Source organism: Lycium ferocissimum, chromosome 3, assembly GCF_029784015.1.
Source record: "Lycium ferocissimum isolate CSIRO_LF1 chromosome 3, AGI_CSIRO_Lferr_CH_V1, whole genome shotgun sequence".
Taxonomy (NCBI): domain Eukaryota; kingdom Viridiplantae; phylum Streptophyta; class Magnoliopsida; order Solanales; family Solanaceae; genus Lycium; species Lycium ferocissimum.
Window position 1 is genome coordinate 70,595,504 of NC_081344.1, and position 22,245 is coordinate 70,617,748.

Consider the following 22,245-nt stretch of genomic DNA (forward strand, 5'->3'; position numbering starts at 1 on the left):
AAGTTTTGGGAGGTTAAGATGAGAAGTATAATTTAAAAATCAGAAATTGAAGTACTACTATATTGCCCATTATAGCTCAACAAATTGAAGGCTTCTTCTTCAGCATCAGTCAATTAATGTCCAAGACAATATCCTAATGAGCCACTTAGGATGTCGCTGGTTTTCTTTTTGTAACTGAAATAAAATAAAATAAAAGGTGAAAGGTTATGTTCCGTATTCTTCAATACGAATAATAAGATAAGAGTTGTTAATCTCATATCTTTGATTATGAGATGTGATATACTGGGTTTTAGAGAGTGAGTGATCAGGAAAAGGGGTAAATAAGGTAAAGGGGAAGTAGAGACACTAAGAGGAGCGGTTCGAATAATTTATCTTTGTTGTAAAACATGTGAATTATTTATTTGTGTTAAGCAAGATTTAACAGAGGATAATTGTGAAAAAGAGTTGGGACTTCGAATTGCTAATTGTCAAAGTTGAGTTCTCGAAACTTTTATTGAGAATTGAGAGTCATTTGACATGTTCTTCACTATTGGAAATTAAAAAAAGTTGTGCCAGATGAAGCTAATTTTAGCAGAGGTTATACTTTTAGCTCATCAGTTAAGGTTGTCTACCTGACAGATATAAGTTATTCACAGTTACATGTATTAACATGTTTCAGTTTGGAGTCATTTTTGTGCTTCTACTTTGTCTTCCGCTCTTTTCCAAACAATTGCATCTTTTGGTGTTTTAAGCTTACACTGAAACCTTGCAGGTTGCTAAAAATTATTGTTTCATCGTCAAAAGTCTCCATCACATGTATCGGAGTCATCATATAGAAGATACAAGCGGGCTTGCATTAACTTTAGTAAATATATATTTATTTTCTACACTTGGAATTTGTAGTTGCAACTAGAGTAATAAAAATCTTTAATTTGTCTATATTGTAGCGAATCAACATTCTCATGTCTTCATGATTCAACCAGTGATGGCTATGACTTGCAACTGAATGACGTTTTCATATGCTATTCAGCAACCTTTACTAGAACTTCACCTAATAAGTTAACAAAATTGATCATGTTGGCCTCGACTAGTTTTTTATATTAGAAATGACAGTTTGGGGGTTGACGAACGGACGAACATGGGCAAAGTTGGAAAATATGAATTTTCTTGCAATCACTTATTGTAACAAAAGTAATATAAAAGGTACTTTAAATTGGGCCCATCTATTTAGATAGGCATCGTTGACCTGACACGTGTATTGCTTTTTTATTGTTTAGGCAGACACGCATACTACTGATTTTGTTCATCTTCTCCGTCTTTCTAAGAAAAAAAAAACAAGTGTTGATTTTTTAAAGTGAACTTATTGTTCATCTTCATGGAAGGCCTTTGGAGGTACAATATCCGACCAATGCCTCTTCCATTCCCTTTTATTTATTTATTTGTTTTGATTTTAGGTCTTATTTGTCGATTTTTCATTCGATTGGTTTGATTTTTCTTTCCATTTTGCTGATTTATTTGGCTTTTGGGTTGTACTAACGTTGCATGCACTGAGTTTAGAGTTCATTGGATGTTGCCACTGCTGCTCCTTCTCCTCTCCGTCTTCCCTGTTTATGGGGTTTTCTTTCAAATTTTGTTTTTTTTGTTAATTCTTGGTTATTGAATTTAGTTTTTCTTCCGCTTTCTTCTTGACGTGGGTGTTTTTCCAATTTATGAATTTCTCATGTGTAGGCCTATGCATTTACTTCGAGGAGAAAGGAGAGAATTGCAAACATGAGATATGCAGGGATGGAGCATAGGAAGCTTCCTGTTAAAAAAATAAAAAATAAATAAATAAAAAAAACCGAAATTGCTATGTCGTTATACTCCAGGTACACTGAGCTTATTTCTACCAAATCAAACGAAGAAAACGTGATTTTTTTCCCGCTTTGATTCGATTTCTGGTTTAGTGACTATAGATGTCTTGGTTTAAGTAGAGATTCTAACACGAAATTCCTCATAGGGTAAGTTCACAGTATCCCGCCCTTTCAATTTTGAAGTTCGCATATCTTATTCCTTATACCAGTATACTCCTAATCTAATTTAATTGGGAATGGGAGTTGAGGGTGGAGATGAAAAGATACCTGGGCTCAAGGTTTTTTGTTAAATATGACTTTTAAGTTAAAAAGATCATAGCAGTAATGATTGAAACTTTATTACTTCTTAAATAGTTTAATATTCAAAAGAAGATACCGAAGGTTAAAGGTTCCCATGAAAAAATTGATTGTGTTTTGGAAGGTTGAAGGACAAATTATGTTATTCTTTGGAGTCATCATCATCGGAGTGATAAAATGACGATTTGTGTCCTAAAGTAGAATGTAGTTTCTGATTTTTTTTTTTTTTTTTTTTTTTTTTTTGACTTCTTCTGGTGTGAAACCCTCCGTTCTTGATTTTGTGATTGTTATCTCTAGAAGAAAATATGCGACTGTACAGAGGAAAATGAAGGATTGAAAAGTAGAATGTGGAGGTGTGTAAGTTGTGCAAGGAATTAAGATTTGGAGGTGTGTAAGTAATGCAGTTATGATATTTTATTTTATCTGAATTTTTTTGATGCAGTTCTTCTTATTCAGGTCGTAGTTAAGTTTGGGGGAAGAGCTCTTTGTGTAGTCATAGACTTAAAGCAGATGAACAACAAGAACAAGAAGGGCGATAAATGACGAGGGTTACAACACCAGATTCGCAAATCACTTAAAACAGTTGGCACACACTGTGAATGGGCTATAACTTATTTTCTAACAGTACGTTGACAGAAGTGCAGGTTAGCTAAGGTCTTTAGAGAAACATGTTTAGTATTCGTACGTATGGACGGTTTTCTGATAATAGTTTTACATGGGACCTAAACTAAAATGATCGAGCAGGTCTGCTGGTGAAGTTTCTACTTCTTTGACTAACTGTTTTTTTATTTGCTTCATTGTACCTGTTTTGATTATCTATTGATAAGTAATTCCGTAGTGGAGAATTCCAACCTTTTGATTTACTTCATTATTTTTTGCTTTAATTGTCTACTGGTAATGACTTGATGCAGAATACAAAGGCATTTTGAAGTGGTGGTGATCCATCATAAAGAAGTAAGAAAGATTGTTATGCTGATCTGGAAGTTTTTGATCGCCTCGATGTTTTAGATTTACAGGTAAAGTAATGTGTCATTTTCTTTTTAAGTTACTTCAAACAATCTTTGCCTTAACCACATGGGATCAATTATTTAGTATTAAACAACCCTAGAGACGAACATGAACAACGCTATTTACTCATTTTAAACCTCCCATTTAGTGGAACAAATACTGGAGGTAGTATATGAATCCTAATTGTTCCAAAACGCATCATGTTCTGCTATATTGCTCTGTCAGTATTCTAGAAGAACTGTAACTTCCCTTCACAATAATTGTTTGCTAACACGAGAAAGGAAGACCAACAATCCTATACCTTTGCAGTCCTTATATTTGTTTGCCTATTAGAAATTCAAAACGAGTATGCCTGAGTTCCCTTCAACAGCGTTTGCAGAGGTATACTTAGAAATTTTGTTTATACAACATTACAGTTTACTGATTCTATTAGAAGTTCAGATCATTTCATCAACTGTATCAGTTCATTCTTCATTTATCACTGTCAGTAACATTTTCATTTTCCATTTTGTTAAGAATTTCAATATTGTTTACTATCTGAAAAACCTTTGGTAGTGTCTTTAGCTGGAATTGTTCCACCAGGCAGTGCGGGGATGGATTAAAACCAAGCCGAATAGTTATGGTCGTGAAACAAGTTGAAGCTTTTATAAGAACTTCTTTTCCAGAATAGCCGCGCGAGTGCCGAGTTAGACTGTCCTGGTGACAATCCTATGGCTCATATCAAAGCAATGATGGGTAAGCAAAATTCCTATTTCCTTGATTAAGAGAAAAGCTCTGGGTCTTGCAACCATTATGAGAAAAGACATTTCATTAAGCTTTGGATCTACCAGAATATGTTATTTTTGGACATTTTCTTGCCGGATGATGCGTTGGCTGTAACATGGATACGGCAAATGCAGGTCTCTAAGTAGTTAGCATATAATGGCCACATATCAACTTAATGATATTGATTCATATGGAAGTAGAGTTTTTTCCTTTACTTGCAGTGATGTTGACCAAATTTAGTCCTCATGGCTCTGTTATTCTGTTACAATTTATTCGCTCATTGACATTTGGTCCTCCAGGCACTCATATGTTTCATAATTCCCGAGTTTCTTCCAGCATCTTAGAAGACCAAGTTAAGACACGCATATCGAAACTTACTTAGGTTCAAGACAACCATAGAAGGCAAATTTTCGTGTTGGGCCCGTGCATAGCACGGGCAACCACGACTAGTATTATAGAAATGGGAGTTGGAGGACGAACAGCTGCTCTAAAATTTGTACTTTATGCTACTTTCATTAAACTAATCAATTTTCTATTACTTTTCATACCCTCACTCTTCTTTAAAATTCCCTTTGTATCCCATGTCTTCTTTTCATAAGGACGCGTGTGTATTGCACTTTATATTAGTAAACCACGTGTACTACGTTGTCAGCCTCTTTCTATGTTCTCTTGCATAGACGAACTAAGTTCTCTCTGCTTCTACATTTTGGCTGCAATCTTTTTGTATAATAGAAATGTTCTGATTATGCTTTGGATTTGTCCTTTTAAAACTTTTAGAGTTATAAAAAATTTCTTTTTGAATTTTCCATTTTTTTTTCGAGTTTCTTAAAAATGGGCCAAAATAATAGATAGAAATACCGCAAATAAGGCCATTGCGACACCCATCAAAGGAGTAGTTCCCCACCCAGGAGCTACTTTACCATATTCCGAATTCAATGGTAATTGCCCTTTGCTGTTCAAACTGAATCGTTTCATTTTTGTAATTTTCTAATTGTTCCAAAGTCTTATAAGTTGAATTAATCAAATTGCTCATCGTTTCTTCGACATACCATAACATCGTTGCATAGCCGCCTTCATTTTTTCCTGAGTACTCTGCTCAATATGAGGTTTATGTTAATGATTTGCACTATTACAACATTATGCACAATGATTCACACAAGGTGTTTGATTATATGTCTGAAACAATTGAATTCAACTTTTATCAATTCTCTTATAAAGGTGTTCTACAACATACTCATCTCTCATTTAGGAATCCAAACGGTATGTATTTCCTTTTAATGAAAATTATTGCTAAATAAATAATTTATGATTGTCTTATTTCGGTAATTCTTTCTCTTTGATTGAATGTTGAAACCCCAACCCCCAAGCGGACAGACCTTCTGAAAAGGAGAAAATAAAGATGAAAGTTGAGAGGATCTAGGGAAAAATTAAGATAGTGGCAGGGAGATGTCTCATTTTTATTATTGTGAATACCTTCTTATGCATGATCATTAATTGGTCGTAATTATAAAGTTTCAGCAAATTCTAAACATACTAGGGGAACTAAGGTAATGGAGTAGCATGAAAAGATATAGCAATTTGGCCATCGCTGCTTGGGATATGATTAAAGGCACCAAGAATAGGCTTAGATGAGAACTTTAGTGCTAAGGTGGAAGGAAAAGGTAGTAAGAATGTTTTCAACCAGAACATACTCTTTCTTGCCCATCTTCAGATTCTCAGCTAAGAGAGAACCCCTATAAATTTGTTAAGTGTCATATCTATTAAATGAAACTTTTACATTTGCGGTATCACTCCTCAGATTTGAAACTATACCTTAGTGGACTTCATGTACCAAGTATTTTTCAGGTAAAAACATACTAGATGGAAATGGGCGAGGTTGAAGGGACTTGCGCAACCTTCGGATTATCGTGAGCGCTATACTTTTCTTTAATTTTCTGAATCCCTCTGCGATTAAATTTTTATTTGTTCACCGTTAGAGATGGAATGCTTGAATTATAATGTCTATATATACTAATATTTACCGCAGAAGTGTGGCAAACTAAATGTTCCAAATGTCTGCAAAATGAAAGTCTAAAACATGAAATAGGATGGAGGAAATACTCAAATCATGATGCATAAGATATTACATGATGCATAAGACATAACGTTTCAGTATGTATCAGTCTACTTTTTACCATGAATGCAACTGTGGCTTAAGCTTCTAATGCAAATATAGAGTTATTGCTCTGAGATTTTTCAACTTACTAGATGTAAAATGGTGAAACTTTATAAATGGGATGCAAGGATGATTACTTCCACCTCTGGTGGCAATAAAGGAAAATTTGAAGACTGAAAATTCTGAAAACTGTTCCTGATTTATAGATTCACTGTAAGGTAAGTATATATTCTTTTATATTCAACTGATATGACCTTCTTTGTGGAACCAAAAGTAAATGGGAAATGCCATCTGAATCTTTAGTTTTTCTATTTAATTACTACCAACCGGCTTCTGGCAAACTTACTATAATTTTTTTAATTCTTATGTGCATCTCTTACTCCGGTCATGAACAGAATTATGAACTATTTGACCATATTTTTTTCCTCAAGAATGAATACTGTATCATCTACATTTGTAAATTCAAACAAGAACCTTTGACGATATTTAACAAAGGCATTAAAATACATAGTACTACTCACTATAGACCTCTGTTTCTATTGTAGTTATAATACTCTTCTGTAAACAATGGCAAGGTTCTTCTAATAATTCTGGAAAAAATGACACCTGTTATTCATTCAACTGATGATGGATGACTCATCAGTGTAAATGAGTAATGCCTCACTCTTTGAAGCTTGGAAATACAAACACATAAGCATAAAAATCATGTAAACCACTTTTTGACTACAAAGTCGATCACACTAATATGAAATTTTGAACCGATAGATAACCCCATTGCATATCTGAATGTATGATAAGTTGTCAAAAAAAATCTTGATTTTATGTAATCGGATGGGATATATCGGATATCTATATCTTCCGTACTTATCTGTTATTTGGAGTTGCATCAGTTTCTGTTTTTTATTTTGTCTGATCTAATGAAGGCTCTATTATTCCCGTTAAAATTCAGCTGCTTTTAGGATTTAATGGAGAAATAACACGTAATTTTGGTGCTTCTACTTTGTTATTTTCTTTTTAAAAGAAGAATCTGACTAATGTGTAGCTGGCCACTTCAAAATACAAAATTTTGTTAGGTCTAAAAGAATCCAGCTGTAGTTGTTGAAAATATAAAGTTGTATTCCACCCCCAAAGGACAAGAGCCTAACTTAGGTTAATTTTTTCCATCGAAGTGCTTGCAAGAAGATACTAGATGTGGGAATATAAATAAAAAAAGTGATAGGTATTTGAAAAAACCAAGAACAGAAGGACAAATAAAATTAAATTAACGGTACATATTTCTGATTCCATTTTATTCATGAGCATTTTACTTTATTCAGTTGTCTGTTGTTGTTAATGTCAGTAGTGACTGCTTAATTGATCATTGGAGCATTTTTTATGCATGCAGGTACCCAGCTAGGAAAATTGGGGTACAACTGATGGAGATCATTGCAATTCTATGTTTGGAGGTATATGTGCTCTTCAAGAAAAGTCTATCCAGTCCCCATCCCTGCTATCCAAGTGCTATGGCATGTTTCTTTTCTCCTTTCCATTCTAAAATTAAATTTACATTTCAAGTTTTGGGTGCATGTCGTGTAAACTTTACCGTTTTAGGCTAAGAAGATAATAATATTATTGATCCTATCATTCAGTAGGCTGACAATAATGTGGAAGATTCTGTTTCTTCATCCCTTGATGTAAGCAAGCAAAGATGAATCTTAACAGTTGAGTGGCTAACATACAACGATAGCATGCTTTAGAAGATGAAATAGGTAAAATTCTACCCGTTATACGTTTTCAGATGTTGATTTCATTTTTGGTTTCTCTCACCATTGTGTCAAGAATAATGTCAGTCATGTTTATTTGCCTTTCCATATTGTTGCCTTCCATCTTGATGCTTTTCATTTTTTGGATAAACTGAGATGCAATATTTTGGGTGAATCTGCTTAGAAACTGAGATGCAAGATTTTGCCTTCTTTAAATCAATAGACATTTTTTAGGCTCTATTGTATCATTTCAGTTTCGCTTCTTTTCTTTCTGTAATTGGAAAAGATGAAATTTTTCAGGAACTTTGCTACAATTTGAGGAATTTGTGAGGGAAAACTTCAAGTCAGTTCATTCTTGCACTTTTAGTTGAAGTCTTCCTAGGTGCGTATGTGCTTTAGTTGAACTGTTTCAGTTTCCCCTCTTTTCTTTCTGCAATTGGTTAAAGATTCAATTTCTTGTAGTAGAGATTTCAAGAGAAAGATACAAGCATTCTTAGCTACTAGGGGTGGGCATGGTATGGTATATACCGATTCCCATACCGAAACCGATTTTTTTAATACCGTGGTTTTGGTATTATGGTATTTGGTATGCATTTTTAAAAAGTTCCGTATTCGGTATGGTATTCGGTATCTATAAATAATATACCGAAATACCGAATACCATGCCGAAGTATATAGTTACATATACAAGTCATATATATTAATATTTTAATACTAACAAATATATAAACAAGTATCAGTACAAAATTAATTGTTTAAACGTTGGAATTTTGATTAATCTATGTTAATTGAAATGCCCTTTTGTGCAATTGATTTACGAAGCTGATTAATTGTGCTTCTTTTGAATATATATTTACATGTGTAAGGTGTTGGTACAATATAATTGAGACGTTTCTTGAATAGCCGAAGTCATAATTATTTATTATATAAGTATATGTAGGTAGAAGTCGAACAAACTATGGTTACCGATTTACCGTACCAAAATCGAACTTAAAAATACCGAACCATACCGAATTAATTTGGTATAGTAATGGTATAGTATTTTTAAAAACAGAAAACCGAAATTACCGTACCGAACTTTCCAATACTGCACCATACCATACCATGCCCACCCCTATTAGCTACTCTGTTTGTGGGAGGTGTGCCCAATAGAAACCAAGAAGTATTATTTGCACTTGGGAGAGCTTAGATCTGGAGTCCAAAATGGACTCCTCTGCTGTAGGACTATCTAACTGTAAACAGTAGCATCAAAAAATGCTAAATTAATATTGTGTTATGGAAGTCTATGACTGAAAGGAGATGTAATGTGCCTTGAGTGACACTGGATTAATAGTTAGAATAAGGGATAGTTTTAGCAAACAAATCAAGGACCAATAGCTGTCTGGATTAATTAGTCCTCCAGCATCTGAAATTTTAAATTAATTTGTCTTCTGGAAAGTAAAATTGAGAGATTTCAAAGTCATCAGTGTGCAAAAGGCATTTTTATTCCTACGTTAAAAGGCTTCACATGGACTAATCATTGTGGGAGGATTGTGTGCACTCTTCAGCAAGTTTAATGAAGCTTATATACATCAAATGTTCACAAAAGTCACTTACTGATATTCCCACTATTGTTGGCACTTAATATTCCATGATACCAAATAATGAGTACAAGTTTGCCTCAATGTTCTATATTTACAGGTAAAGCAATGTGTCATTTTCTTTATTTTGCCTAATTAACTTACTGCCTTCATATGCTTGCTGCTGTTAATTAGCCGTATTCAGTGGCCTATATAGAAAGTAAGGTAAAAGTTCAAGTGAAGCCAGTAATATTGACATGGAGCTTAAATATTTATGTGAAAAATTCACCAAAATTTTAATAATACTACATTTTGAAACAGAACCGAAAGACTCCCAGTCCTTGGATCCTGTTTTACAACCTCCCTTTTATGTTTGTATGCTTAAACTCCTGAATACTTTCAGGACTTGACAGAAGAATTCCCATGCCCGAGGGACTCTAGGACAGACTGGAAATCCCCGAGTACTTGAACGGAAAAGCTCCTGCAGTGTAAGCCTTGACCTACATCAATATTTGATTGTTCAATTTACTTATTTGTTCACTCATTTATGCCGTTGCCATATTATTTTCAGGTCTGCTCATTTAAAGTTGGATATTTTGATGTTGTGGTTCATTATTTTACTCTTAAGGCCTAAATCTTTGGTGGCTAGAGTGACCACTGTTAGGACAGTTAGGATCTGTTGCCTGGATCTTTGGGACTGTACAACAATTCAAATAGTTACATCATGAACTCTAAGTTTCTAACTATGCCATTGTGAAAGCTGTGAAAGTAGAAGGCGAAGAATGAAGTAAAATATGTTATTGTAAAGCTGTTTTAGATCGACCTTCAAACGGATCTACTGGTTCCATAACCTTGAGCTTAGCCAGAAGACTAAGAAAGATATGGTGATATGTTTTAGTAGTATTGTCAAGAAAATGAATTTCTTTACCTTTGTTCTTTACCAGTGGAAACTTTTTAATATAAAGTGACAATCGACTGTAATGGAATTTTTGTTCTGTATTTGATTGGATTATTGTTCTGTATTTGATTGGATTAGTCCAATTTATGAGGCAGGGTGTTATTTTTTTTTCCCGACTAGTTTCTAGACCCGCGCGCTCATCGATGAGATTCGTAAAATATGTGTTTCAATTAACATATTCCCTACGGGAAAAAAAGTCTTCAATCAGATGCAAGAAAGCATCTTAATGTTTAACACTTCAGAGATTATTACTAACATTTTTTTTGACATAAGTGAGACTAAAGCATTTCAGCTTAACTATTTCCGGAGAAAAGGTGTAACATATTTTAACCAAACATATTTTAACCCAAGAACATAAAACTCCCAAAGTGAAAAAAAAAAAAAGTACGGAATATTCCAACTTCCTAGACATGCGTTTCATAAAAATAGTACTCACTTGTGTATACTGGGTGTTTACCCTAAATCAACTGATTGCATCATAATAGTTGAAAATAAAGTGAGAATACATATCACCTAACCATGATTAAGTGATAAAGTGTGTCTAAGAAAGACATGTCTAATATAATATTCATTGGTTTGATGTAAACATCCGATTGCGAGTAATTTTAACCTAAAAATAAGTCTTCAATTTCAAGATTATAACGTTTTGACCCAACAGTGAAACTAATTTTCCAAGAGATGTATTTAAGGTAAAAGCAATCGGGCTTGTATTATTGTTGGAGGAAAGGTGTAACATATTTTAACTCATACACATGAGACTCCCAAAGTGAAAGAGGATGCGCCATATTCCATCTTCAAAGACAGAAGTTTTTAGATTTATACATCTCTTGTTTTTATTATTTCATCACACTCCATTGTTCTTTAATTCCATATATGAGACTATCTATGTTAGCAAAAAATTAAAATGATAGTATTCACAAAATTAATTCACAAGTGCAGTCTGCATACATGCAAAACTACATTTCCACATAAAACGTTATCAAGCTCAATATTCACAAATAAAAAACATATAGTGGAGAATGACTATTTATATTCAATTTTTCCCACATTATCAAGCATATATACTATTTTAAAGGGGATCGATATTGTATATATGTGTTTTTTCCCACTATCTCCCTTTTCCTTATTCACGCATTTCGTCAAATGGTTAATACTACTTAATGAAGTAGCTAACCTTTTTCTTTTCAAATTCTTTAATGTTTGATAAGTGAATTGATGTTTAATGTACCTGTTTTATACTCAACAAAAGAGAAATATTTAACTTGTTCAATTAGGAACATTATACCTAATGATGAAGGCCTTTAAGGAAAAGACAAACATAAAAGTCATATAGTTCAAACTTCAAAGCATTGCTTCAGGTGATATGACATGTAGATATGTAGCAATATATTACCATAAAATAAACAAATAATGCGAGCAAAAATCTCTTCTTAAAAGATAGAAACAAGTTATCAAAAGAAAAGGAAGAAAATTAATAGGAATTAGAGTCCCAGTGTTGTTTATTAGATTACTGTTCAAAGTGAAAATAATTACCAGTGAAAAAGTGGACACAATTGAATTGTATCGAATAAGATGTATAGGTAGATTCCAACTCTCGGCCTCACGAGCGGTTAGCCATAAGCCTCATCGAGTCACGGTTAAAATTATTTTTTATGAGCAAAACCGAACAACACCAATTTAACTCGATCATGAAAACAACCATAAATATATAATGCATCTAAAAAACACAAACATCTGTTGATGAAACACAAATTAAGAGTATAAAAAAGACACAAATGATAGTTATTTTGAACAGAATATACATTCAGTAAACCAAACAACGTAACATATGCACATAAAGATGGAGGAAGATTATTTGAGGGAAATGAAAACTCTTTGTTGCATTTATACAATTCTTTCATGTTGGTTTTTGGCATTCCTTGAGTTCCCGTTCATCCATTATTAATTGAATGAGTCTACTTTTAATTACATTAAAATATGACTCCTCAAATTCTTTAGATTCTTTTTACAGCAGTGAAGAGGCTGGAAAACGTATGGTGTGGTTAATGTGCTGTTTTATGAAGGATTTATTTGTTTATTTTTTGGAGGTTATACTATTTAATTAGATATTTTATTAGATTTTGATTTAGTGTAGGCGCAAAATGATAAATATTCATGAGTTTCAACATTGTAACTCCCAATTGAAGAGCCAAAGTTGGGATTTTAATGATTAAAATTAAAAGCAAGAAAGTAAATACATCATCTATACATAATATATTATAAAATATTATCAGTCTTTTTGGTACAGGACAAAATGGTCAATCAATTTTGACGATGGGCTTTTTCGTAATTCAACTTTTGGCTTAGAGTCTTCCCACTTTTAGTATTATATGATGATAAGCGGAATGCGTTCTCCAATGTAAACACCAAAATATCAGCATATAAGTTTATGCAATTTTAGCTCTATGATTTTCCCTGTGCAACTATTCCGTTTTAAATTTTTTATTTTTTATTGCTATTGTTCACCGTCAAATGACTGCAAATCATTTACCACTTTAATAGGTAAAATGTTGGGCCCTTGCTCAACACGGGCCATGCCCCCCTAGTGATTATTAGAAAGTAGAGGAAAGAAATGAAGAGCTACCGGATTTTTAAGAGTTGAATAAACGGACATTAAAAATGTATAAACTTCCCAAGACAATCTTTTAGACTCCCAACAATCTGCACATGTGAATACATATCCCAACAATCTGCACATGAGCATCTACAAGCATCCACACAAAACAGCAGAATTAATAATTTAATGAATTGTTTTTTAATAATGTTGGAATTGTAAATCTAGATCTAGCTATTTTTTATTTTTTTATTTTTATAGATCTAGCAATTTGATTCTTCTTTCAACTACTTCTTCAGCCAACTATTTTTATAGGTCTAGATCTAGATTGATAGTTCATTGGTAATATTAAAATAAAATTTATTGACTTCTCAAGTCTTTTTATCATCTTGGTCTTCTTAATCAATTGTGAAAATTATTTGCACGTCTCTTGTCTTGACAATATACAACAATAATAGCAAATTCAAACTTTATATTTTTATTTAAAAAATTATTAAATATATAAAAATTATTAATTTAAAATCCAAAAATTTTAAACAACTAGAATTTCAAATTGTGGACTTCAAATCCTACCTTCGTCTCCAAAAGCCTAATGCATGAAGGTTCGGATGGGGATCAAGAACCTTATTGCTCAGAACTGTTCAAGTGTGGGCCATTTCTTATTTTAAAATAATATCACATGTATAGGTAAGTAGTGAGAGTATACCTACTCCACTTTCTTTTTGTTTTATTTTGTACCATTAATTTAACATCATTATTTATAATATCACTGTAGAGTGTGTTATGAATTTTACGAAAAAAGCTTAAATATGTCATTAAACTATCAAAAATGATTCATTTATGCCACTCATCAATAATTTGGCTCATTTATGTCATCGCAGTTACCAAAATAACTCATTTATGTCCATCGTTTAAAAAAAAGCTCATCATGCCATTTTTCATTTACGTCTATTTTACAATATCTGTATAACTGTCTTAATTTGAAAGGAAAAATTTAATTAAACTAACTTAATTTTAAATTCCAAATTTCATTTGTTTGTCATAGTTTGAAAGAAAAAAAAAATAGTATTATCACTAGTATTATTTAACTCATATTGGTACTTCTATTCCTTTTTTAATTACTACTTGACACATTTCAAAGAAGTCCTTTTGATCTTTTTATAAAATTAAACCCAAGACAATGAGTTGGCATCATTATTCCCCTTCTCCTCTTTAATTCCAGAATTTTGAGCTTTCTGTTGGATCATTAACAAAGCAAGCAGAGGATATTCTCAGAATTTTCCTCAACTAAAAGGGTTAGTCAACTCATTCATGCTCTTAATTAGTCTCTAATACTTTGTTGGTACTCTGATCTGTATTGAAGTAGAACTGTGGAGTTGGGAAAAAAAATTCAGAAAAGTATACCCAAAAACTCCATTGATTTAGAAATATGCAATTGGAAAAATTATCAGAAAAGTAAAATAAAAAAAATGGTGGGTTGAATGGAATCTCACTTGGATCTTTTTTAGCTCTTTCTAGGAATATGAAAAAATCCCTCTCACTAAATCATTAGTCTACCCATTTTTTTATAAAAATCAGACTTGACTCACCAGGAAAAAAAATTACCATGTGATTTTAAAAAAATAAGTCTACTGATTTTTTTAGATGATTTTTTTTAAAATTCTATGAGCGAAAAGGTATATTTGCACCATGCAACAGCAGGAATATATGCACCACTTTTTTAACAAAAGGTATATCTGCTCTAAAACACAAAGTTGATGGTATATTTGCACCTTTTCCATTTAAGAAATACAAAAAATTGTCCGAAGACAAGTATCAATGTCAAGACTTTTAAGAAATACTAAGGAAAGATTTGGTTTTGTTAGAAAGAAAAGAAAGAAGAATTTCAAAGTTACAAGGAGGAACAGTAAATCCAAAAAACAATGACTTTTTATGTCTGGTTATACCTGCAAACATGTTTTTTGCTATGACTTTTATGCTTCTTTCTTCAGTTTCTTTGTGTTCTTCCTTCTTCAAGAGAAAGTGACAAAAATAGTTTCTTATCTTTGGTAGTCGGTTCAAAATAGTGCTTGAGTATCACTTTGAACAATTTTGGTTCTTTAAGTTTATCAAAAGTCAGCACTTTTGAGTTTTGATCTTCGTTAGATATTGAAGTACAGATTTTATAGTTTATATTTTTTTGTCTATTTCAAGAGTTTAGTGCAACTTTTTGAGCCACAACTTCTGTTATTTTTGGTGTCTAGTTTTGGTCTATCTTTATTTTGTCTATGCCAAAAAGAGACATAGTGAAATTTGGATTTGATTATTACTCCTAGGATGTAGAGAAATGAAGAGCTACGAGATTCTTAGAGTTGAATAAACAAACATTAAAAATGTACTAATCCCAAGATAATTTTTTAGATTTCCAACAATTTGCACATGTGAATGCATATCCCAACAATATGCACATGAGCATCTACAAGCATTCACACAAAGAAGCAGAATTAATAATTTGATTAAGAAGACTAGGTGTGGTAGAGACTGATTTTAATAATCTTGGAATTATAAATCTAGATCTAGCTATTTGATTCTTCTTTCAACTACTTCTTTCAGCCAGTTACTTGAACTAATTTGAAAAAATCTTTTTGATCCTATAGCTTACTCTCTTTGAAACTGTTCAACATTATTTCTCAAACAAGGAGTTCTATTGCTAAACTTCAAACAGTGAAAAGGTAAGATCATGTCGAAAGTCTCTTGCTTTTATTTTTCTCTATCTTCCGGTGGAAATCTTCCAGGGATTCACTTTCATTTTTCTTATGTTTGGGGTAGGTAGGTTTGAAATTATCTCTTAAATATACTTCTGAGTAATTTTGATCTCTTAAACTCATTAAAAGTGAGCACTTTCGGACTTCTTCAAATATCTAACAAACTCTGACTGTTAGATCTAAGGGAAGCTATGGGAAAAAAAAAATTAACAAAAAATACCAGAAATAGACCAAAAAATAGTAGAGCCGCAAAAACTACACCTCCAAGCTTGAGTTCCTGTCAAATCTTTCTTTTTTCACAGTTACCGTTGAATCTAACAACCATGAGTTTGTAAAACATTTAATGAAGATCAAAACTGCTCAAAGTATAAATAAGGGACTATTTTATTGTTTTCAATAAAATGATACTAATAAGTCATAGAAACAGGTAAGACTAAGCATATATACGGCTAGTTAAGAGTCTTTAAGAATAGAAACATATATAGAGTCAAACAGCATAATATTAATTATTGGCAGATCATCCGAGTTCTGTAGGTTAGATTAATTATTTGTCTAGATTATTTAAAAATATTCTAGTAAAATGTTTTTTTACTAACCAAACATCGAAAAATAAGTAAGTAAATCACTTACTTCATAGGAATATATACATTTCCTTCTTACCAAACACATCCTTTGTGCTTCCTTTTTTTTCCCTTGGCTTGTCTTTTGTGCTGGATCCCACAACGTACATATAAAGTATGCAAAGATGTTAATGGTTGCCTCTTCATGGTTGTTGTAAGGCAGAAAAAAAACACAAATTATATCATTTTTTTAAAATAGTGGTCAAAACAACATCACTTTTTTTATTATGGTAGTATAGAGCTCTTTGCCTACCTGAACTATCACCATATATGTATCAAAACACACCTATAAGCTAGTTCAGGTAGGAAAAGGAAACAACTGATAGTTGGCTTAATCAGCTTTGAGGTGTGTTTTTTATTTAATACATATATGGTGATAGTTTAGGTAGGAAAAGGGAACAACTGATAGTTTACGTGTGAAACACACGAAAAAGTGATAGTTCATGTGTGTTTTTGACCATTAATTTTCTTTTGAAGGGTTTCTCGTTGTTGTCATCTCACCCGCACCTCACTAAGTATACATGGTCGAACAAGTATCTCTCCGTTTCATTTTGTTTGTCATCCTCTAACTTTGCACAACGCTTAATAAAGAAAGAAACTTTTGAAACATTAATGTGATTATAAAACTTGTGATCTTGAATATGTCATAGTATGTGTATGGCTATAAAAGCTTTTAATTAAGAAATTATAAGAATGTCATTATTATCTGAACCGACTAATATGAAAATAGTGCCAAACAAAATGAAACGGAAAAAGTAATATAAAGTGAACAGAATATTGTTCCTATGAGAAATCTTGATTAGCTTTCTAATTAAATTAAACTAAACCTAATTATCAATCTCTGTCACTGCTTTCTTTTCTTTTTTCCTTTTAGACTTTGTGGCAGACAAGTGAGGCTCCATTTATTCATGCTTTTGCTTTCTACTTTTGTTTTATTACTACTTGGCATATCTAAAAGAAGTCCTTTTAGTCTTTTTATAAACATTAAACCCAAGACAATTATTTGGTATTATTATTCCTCTTCTCCTCCACACCACACTTATTTTAATTCTAGAATTTTGAGCTTTCTCTTGGATCAACAAACAAACCAGCAAAGGGTATTCTCAGAATTTTCATCGAGTAAAAGGTTTAGTCAACTCATGCTCTTAATTAGTCTCTAAGACTTCGTTTAGTCAGAATTTTCATCAAGGAGTCCTTTTGATCTTTTTATAAACATTCTTCTTCTCCTCTTTAATTCCAGAATTTTGAGCTTCCAGTTGGATCAATAACAAAAGCAAGCAAAGGGTATTCTCAGAATTTTCATCAACTAAAAGGGTTAGTCAACTCATTCATGCTCTTAATTAGTCTCTAATAGTTTGTTTAATTTTTGGTAATCTGATCTGTATTGAAGTAGAACTGTGCAATAGAAAGAAAAAAAACTCATAGAAAGTATACCCAAAAATCTCTTGATTTAGAATAATGGAATTGGGAAAATTATCAAAAAAAAAATAAAAAATTGGTGGGTGGAATGGAATCTCACTTGGAACTTTTTAACCTCTAATTAGGAAGATGGAAAAAATCCCTCTCACCTATGAAATTATTAGTCTACCCAATTTTTAAAAGGAAACATACTTGACCCATGAGGAAAAAAAATTATCACGCGGCTTTATATAGATCCATTGTTATATGTCGAACCCTTCCACATGTTATGTTATATTGCAATCTTACCTCAATTATGAAACCTTTGACTAAATTCTTACCTCCATTATTACAGTAGTCAATGTTGGAAGAAGATAAGAAAAAAAACCTTCAGATACCTAATTGGAAGGACCATGGCTGCCTGATGGGTCTCTTTCATTCGAGAGATCTGATGGTGGGAACTTTGGGTGGGAGAGGGAAAGAAATTGAGTTTTTTGTTAAATGACAAAAGGGTCCCTAAATTTAAAGCTTTGGTTAATAATTAGGAAGGGTATTTAAGTGAACTAAAAAGTGGGTAAGGTGTTAACCTACAACATTCATGTTGTAGGTTAGTAAAACCCTATATATATGTATATATATATATTGTACGGGATAATAGCATTTTTGGTCCCTAAATTATAGGTATAGTCATTGTGATATCTAGTGAAGCACATTTAACCTTCTGTTGATAGAAATATATGTTTTTAGTCCCTTCATGTAAGAAGCTAAGTATGTTGTATTTGAAGTTTTGGACTACTTTTAAAACTATATTACGGTCAAATATGGAGTACACATGAGTAATTAAGTGGTGGACGACTGGTGATTATGGTGAATTCGTGAATATTCATAAGCAAAGGGATCAAAAGTGCATATTTCGATTAATTGAACGTTAAATGTGCCCAATCAGATATCACAAGGACTAAAATTATAATTTAATAACAATGGAGGGACTAAAAGAGCTATGAACCCCATTTCAGACATTCTCATACTTTGAACTATCTACTCATCAAGTCAAAAGCAAAAAGGAAGTCTACCAAATTGGCAAGAGAAGAACATGTTCTTCTTCCTTCTTACACAATTTCTGTATGCAATCGCCAAATAATGTTTGATAAAAGTCTTAGCTGAACTATTTGTCAATATTAAGTAGAAATTGAGTAGATGAGCATTTGTTGTTGTTGTGTTTTTTGCTTCTCATTTTCAACAGTTTACTTGTATAAAAATTGGCTAAATTCCTTCCAACTCTGCTTCTAATTGGCTTACTGTAGGTTAGATTAATTATTTGTCTTGATTATTTAAAAATATTTTTGGTACAATATTTTTTTACTTATTAAACATCGAAAAATAAGTAAGTAAATCACTTACTTTGTAGGAATATATATATTTCCTTCGTACCAAACACATCCTTTATGCTTCCTTTTTTTTTCCCCTCCTTGGCTTGTCTTTTGTGCTGGATCCCACAACGTACATATAAAGTATGCAAAGATGTTAATGGTTGCCTCTTCATGGTTGTTGAAAGGCGGAAAAAAATACACAAATTACATCATTTTTTTTTGAGATAATGGTCAAAAACACACCTGAACTATCACTTTTTCGCTATTCGTTTTTCTCTTTACCTACCTGAATTATCACCATATAATATCAAAACACACCTCGAAGCTAGTTCAGGTACGAAAAGAGAACAACTGATAGTTGACCTAATTAGCTTTGAGGTTTTTTTTTAGTTACATATATGATGATAGTTTAGGTAGGAAAAGAGAACAATTGATAGTTGACGTGTGAAACACACGAAAAAGTGATAGTTCAAGTGTGTTTTTGACAATTAATTTTCTTTTGAAGGGTTTCTCGTTGTTGTCATCTCACCCGCACCGCACGCAAGTATACATGGTCAAACAAGTATCTTTCCGTTTCATTTTGTTTGTTATACTCTGACTTTGCACAAAGCTTAATAAAGAAAGAAACTTTTGAAACATTTATGTGATTATAAAACTTGTGATCTTGAACATGTCATAGCATGTGTATGGCTATAAAAGCTTTTAATTAAGAAATTATAAGAATGTCATTATTATCTGAACGGGCTAATATGAAAATAGTGCCAAACAAAATGAAAGGGAAAAAGTAATTTAAAGTGAACAGAGTCTTGTTCCTATGAGAAATTTTGATTAGCTTTCTAATTAAATTAAACTAAACCTAATTATCAATCTCTCTTAGTGCTTTCTTTTGTTTTTTCCTTTTAGACTTTGTGGCAGGCAAGTGAGGCTCCACTTTTTCATGCGTTTGCTTTCTATATTTGTTTTATTACTAGGCATATTCAAAAGAAGTCCTTTTGGTCTTTTTATAACATTAAACCCAAGACAATGATTTTGGTGTCATTATTCCTCTTCTCCTCTTTAATACCAGAATTTTGAGCTTCCTGTTGGATCAATAACAAAGCAAGCAGAGGATATTTTCAGAATTTTCATCAAGTAAAAGGGTGGTCAACTCATTCATGCTCTTAATTAGTCTCTAATAGTTTCTTATCTTTGGTAGTAGGTTCAAAATAGTGCTTGAGTATCACTTTGAAAAATTATGGTTCTTTAAGTTTGTCAAAAGTGAGCATTTTGAGTTTTGATCTTCGCCAGACATTGAAGTACAATAGTTTTTTTTTTTTTTTTGGGTCTATTTCAAGAGTCTAGTGCAACTTTTTGAGCCACAACTTCTATTATTTTTTGGTCTATTTTTAGTGTATGGTGTAGTTTTTTATGTTGCAGTTTCTGGAATATTAACGGGAAATTTCTGGTGTTTTGGGAATCTTTTTTTTTCCCCCACAAAGTCTAGTTAGATTTAATAATCAGAGTTTGATAAATATTTAACGGAGACCAAAAGTGCTCATTTTTGACAAATTTAAAGGACAAAAACTGCTCAATAAATTCTTAAGGGACCATTTTGAACCTACTAACAAAGATAAGAAATCATATTTGTTATTTTCTCTCCCTTCTTCCTCTTCTTTCACCTGATAAAGTTTTTATCTACTTTTATACATCAGATACTGAGAATTTGAAAGGAAGGGAAGAAGGAAAAGTTACTTTGATACTGACCACTGAAAAATTACAGTCATGGAAAGACGACAAGAAAATGAAAGAGCAAGAGAGAAAGGGGAAGCAAACAACTTAGCGGTATGTCATACTATATATAAAACTAATTATATTGACTTGGATGATTATCTAATTATCATCGTTTTGTGAGTTTTATACCTAAACTATTGAGTGCTCACAGATTCTCATAAACTATCATGAACTCATATTAAAATATCCCTGGAGGAATATGACATGCTATGTGAACATCACACTCTAAAAGCTCCTCTAAAGAGTTCAGAGTGGCAGTACATGTGGAAAAAAATTGACTGAAAAGATTAACCACCCCCCTCCCCCCTTCCCCCAAACACAAAATATCACCGGTTTGCGAGTTTCATACCTGAATTATTGGGTATTCACAAAACACCCTTGAACTACCATGAACTCATTGTGCCAAGTTGACACATTTTTAAGACTTTTATCATGTTTCACACGGCTCTCAACAAGTTATCCCAAACATTTTGCCAAATATTCAATCGAGGGGTTTTTAACCTAAAGGGAGTTATAGTCAAGAGGGTAACATAAACACCTAATAATTTAGGTATAAAATTTGCAAGATGATACTCCCTTTGTTTCAATTTGTTTGTCGTACTTTTCTTTTTAGTTTGTTTAAAAAAGAATGACTCATTCTTTTTTTGGCAACTCTTTAATTTCGATTTTCCACGTGGCATGTTTAAGATCACAAGATTAAAAGATATTTTGGTACATTCTACATATTTTTAATTTAATATCACAAGATTCGAAAATCTTCTTGACTTTCTTAAACTCCATGTCAAGTCAAAACCAGACAAACAAATTCAAACTGAGGGAGAATAGTTTAAGGGGGTTTAACGTATTAATTCTAATGTTAAACAAATATTTTAAGGAAGGATTTAAGCTATAAATTAATACAAAGTCAATGTGAAGTCAACCTAAAAGTAATCCCCGATCAAACTAATTAAAATCCGAAATAAATTATAGTAGGATTTCCCCTAACAGAATGGTTAATTCGAGCAACTAATTATTTCGCGTGCAAGTAGTTTTTGTTTAAGTCCTAAGTCTATCCCACATAGATAAAAAGTAGGGAAAAGGACCAAATATACCCCTCTACTTTAATTTATTAGTCAACTTTGGCTTCCGTTAGCTAAAGTGGTCAAATATACCCTCCCGTTAATAAAGTGTACACTTATACCCTTAAGTGGATGGAAATCCTTCAACTAAAATTAACCATTTAATTAAAAATACCCATGCCCCAAAAGTTGACCCGCCCCGACCCATCAACAAATAATTTCACCCCACCCCAATTCAGAACGTATTTTTGTCCACTCTGTTCAAGATACTCCCGTAGTAACCAAACTTAATAATGGGTTTTGAATGGGCTGATCAGGTCAAAACTATTGGATCCACATTTGATGTTATTGCAACATTAATTAGGTAAATGAGTTT

At 32.4% G+C, this 22,245-nt stretch overlaps 1 protein-coding gene and 2 long non-coding RNA genes across 3 annotated transcripts in view; all 3 read left to right on the plus strand.

Annotated features, from left to right (window-relative positions):
• LOC132050632 (uncharacterized) overlaps positions 1-17,339 on the plus strand; it is a 63,780-nt gene extending 46,441 nt beyond the window's left edge. The window contains exon 3 of the long non-coding RNA XR_009413487.1: positions 17,328-17,339. This is a non-coding gene — a long non-coding RNA (uncharacterized LOC132050632). The remainder of the gene's footprint in view (positions 1-17,327) is intronic.
• On the plus strand, positions 9,515-10,357 carry LOC132051244 (uncharacterized). Its single transcript, XR_009413639.1, has 2 exons — positions 9,515-9,583; positions 9,762-10,357. It is a non-coding gene; the product is annotated as an uncharacterized LOC132051244 (long non-coding RNA).
• Positions 17,340-17,527: 188 nt separating the features above from the next.
• LOC132050629 (putative late blight resistance protein homolog R1B-8) overlaps positions 17,528-22,245 on the plus strand; it is a 42,422-nt gene continuing 37,704 nt past the window's right edge. The window contains 1 exon segment of the mRNA XM_059441983.1: positions 17,528-17,587. The gene's annotated coding sequence lies outside the window, so the exon portion shown is untranslated.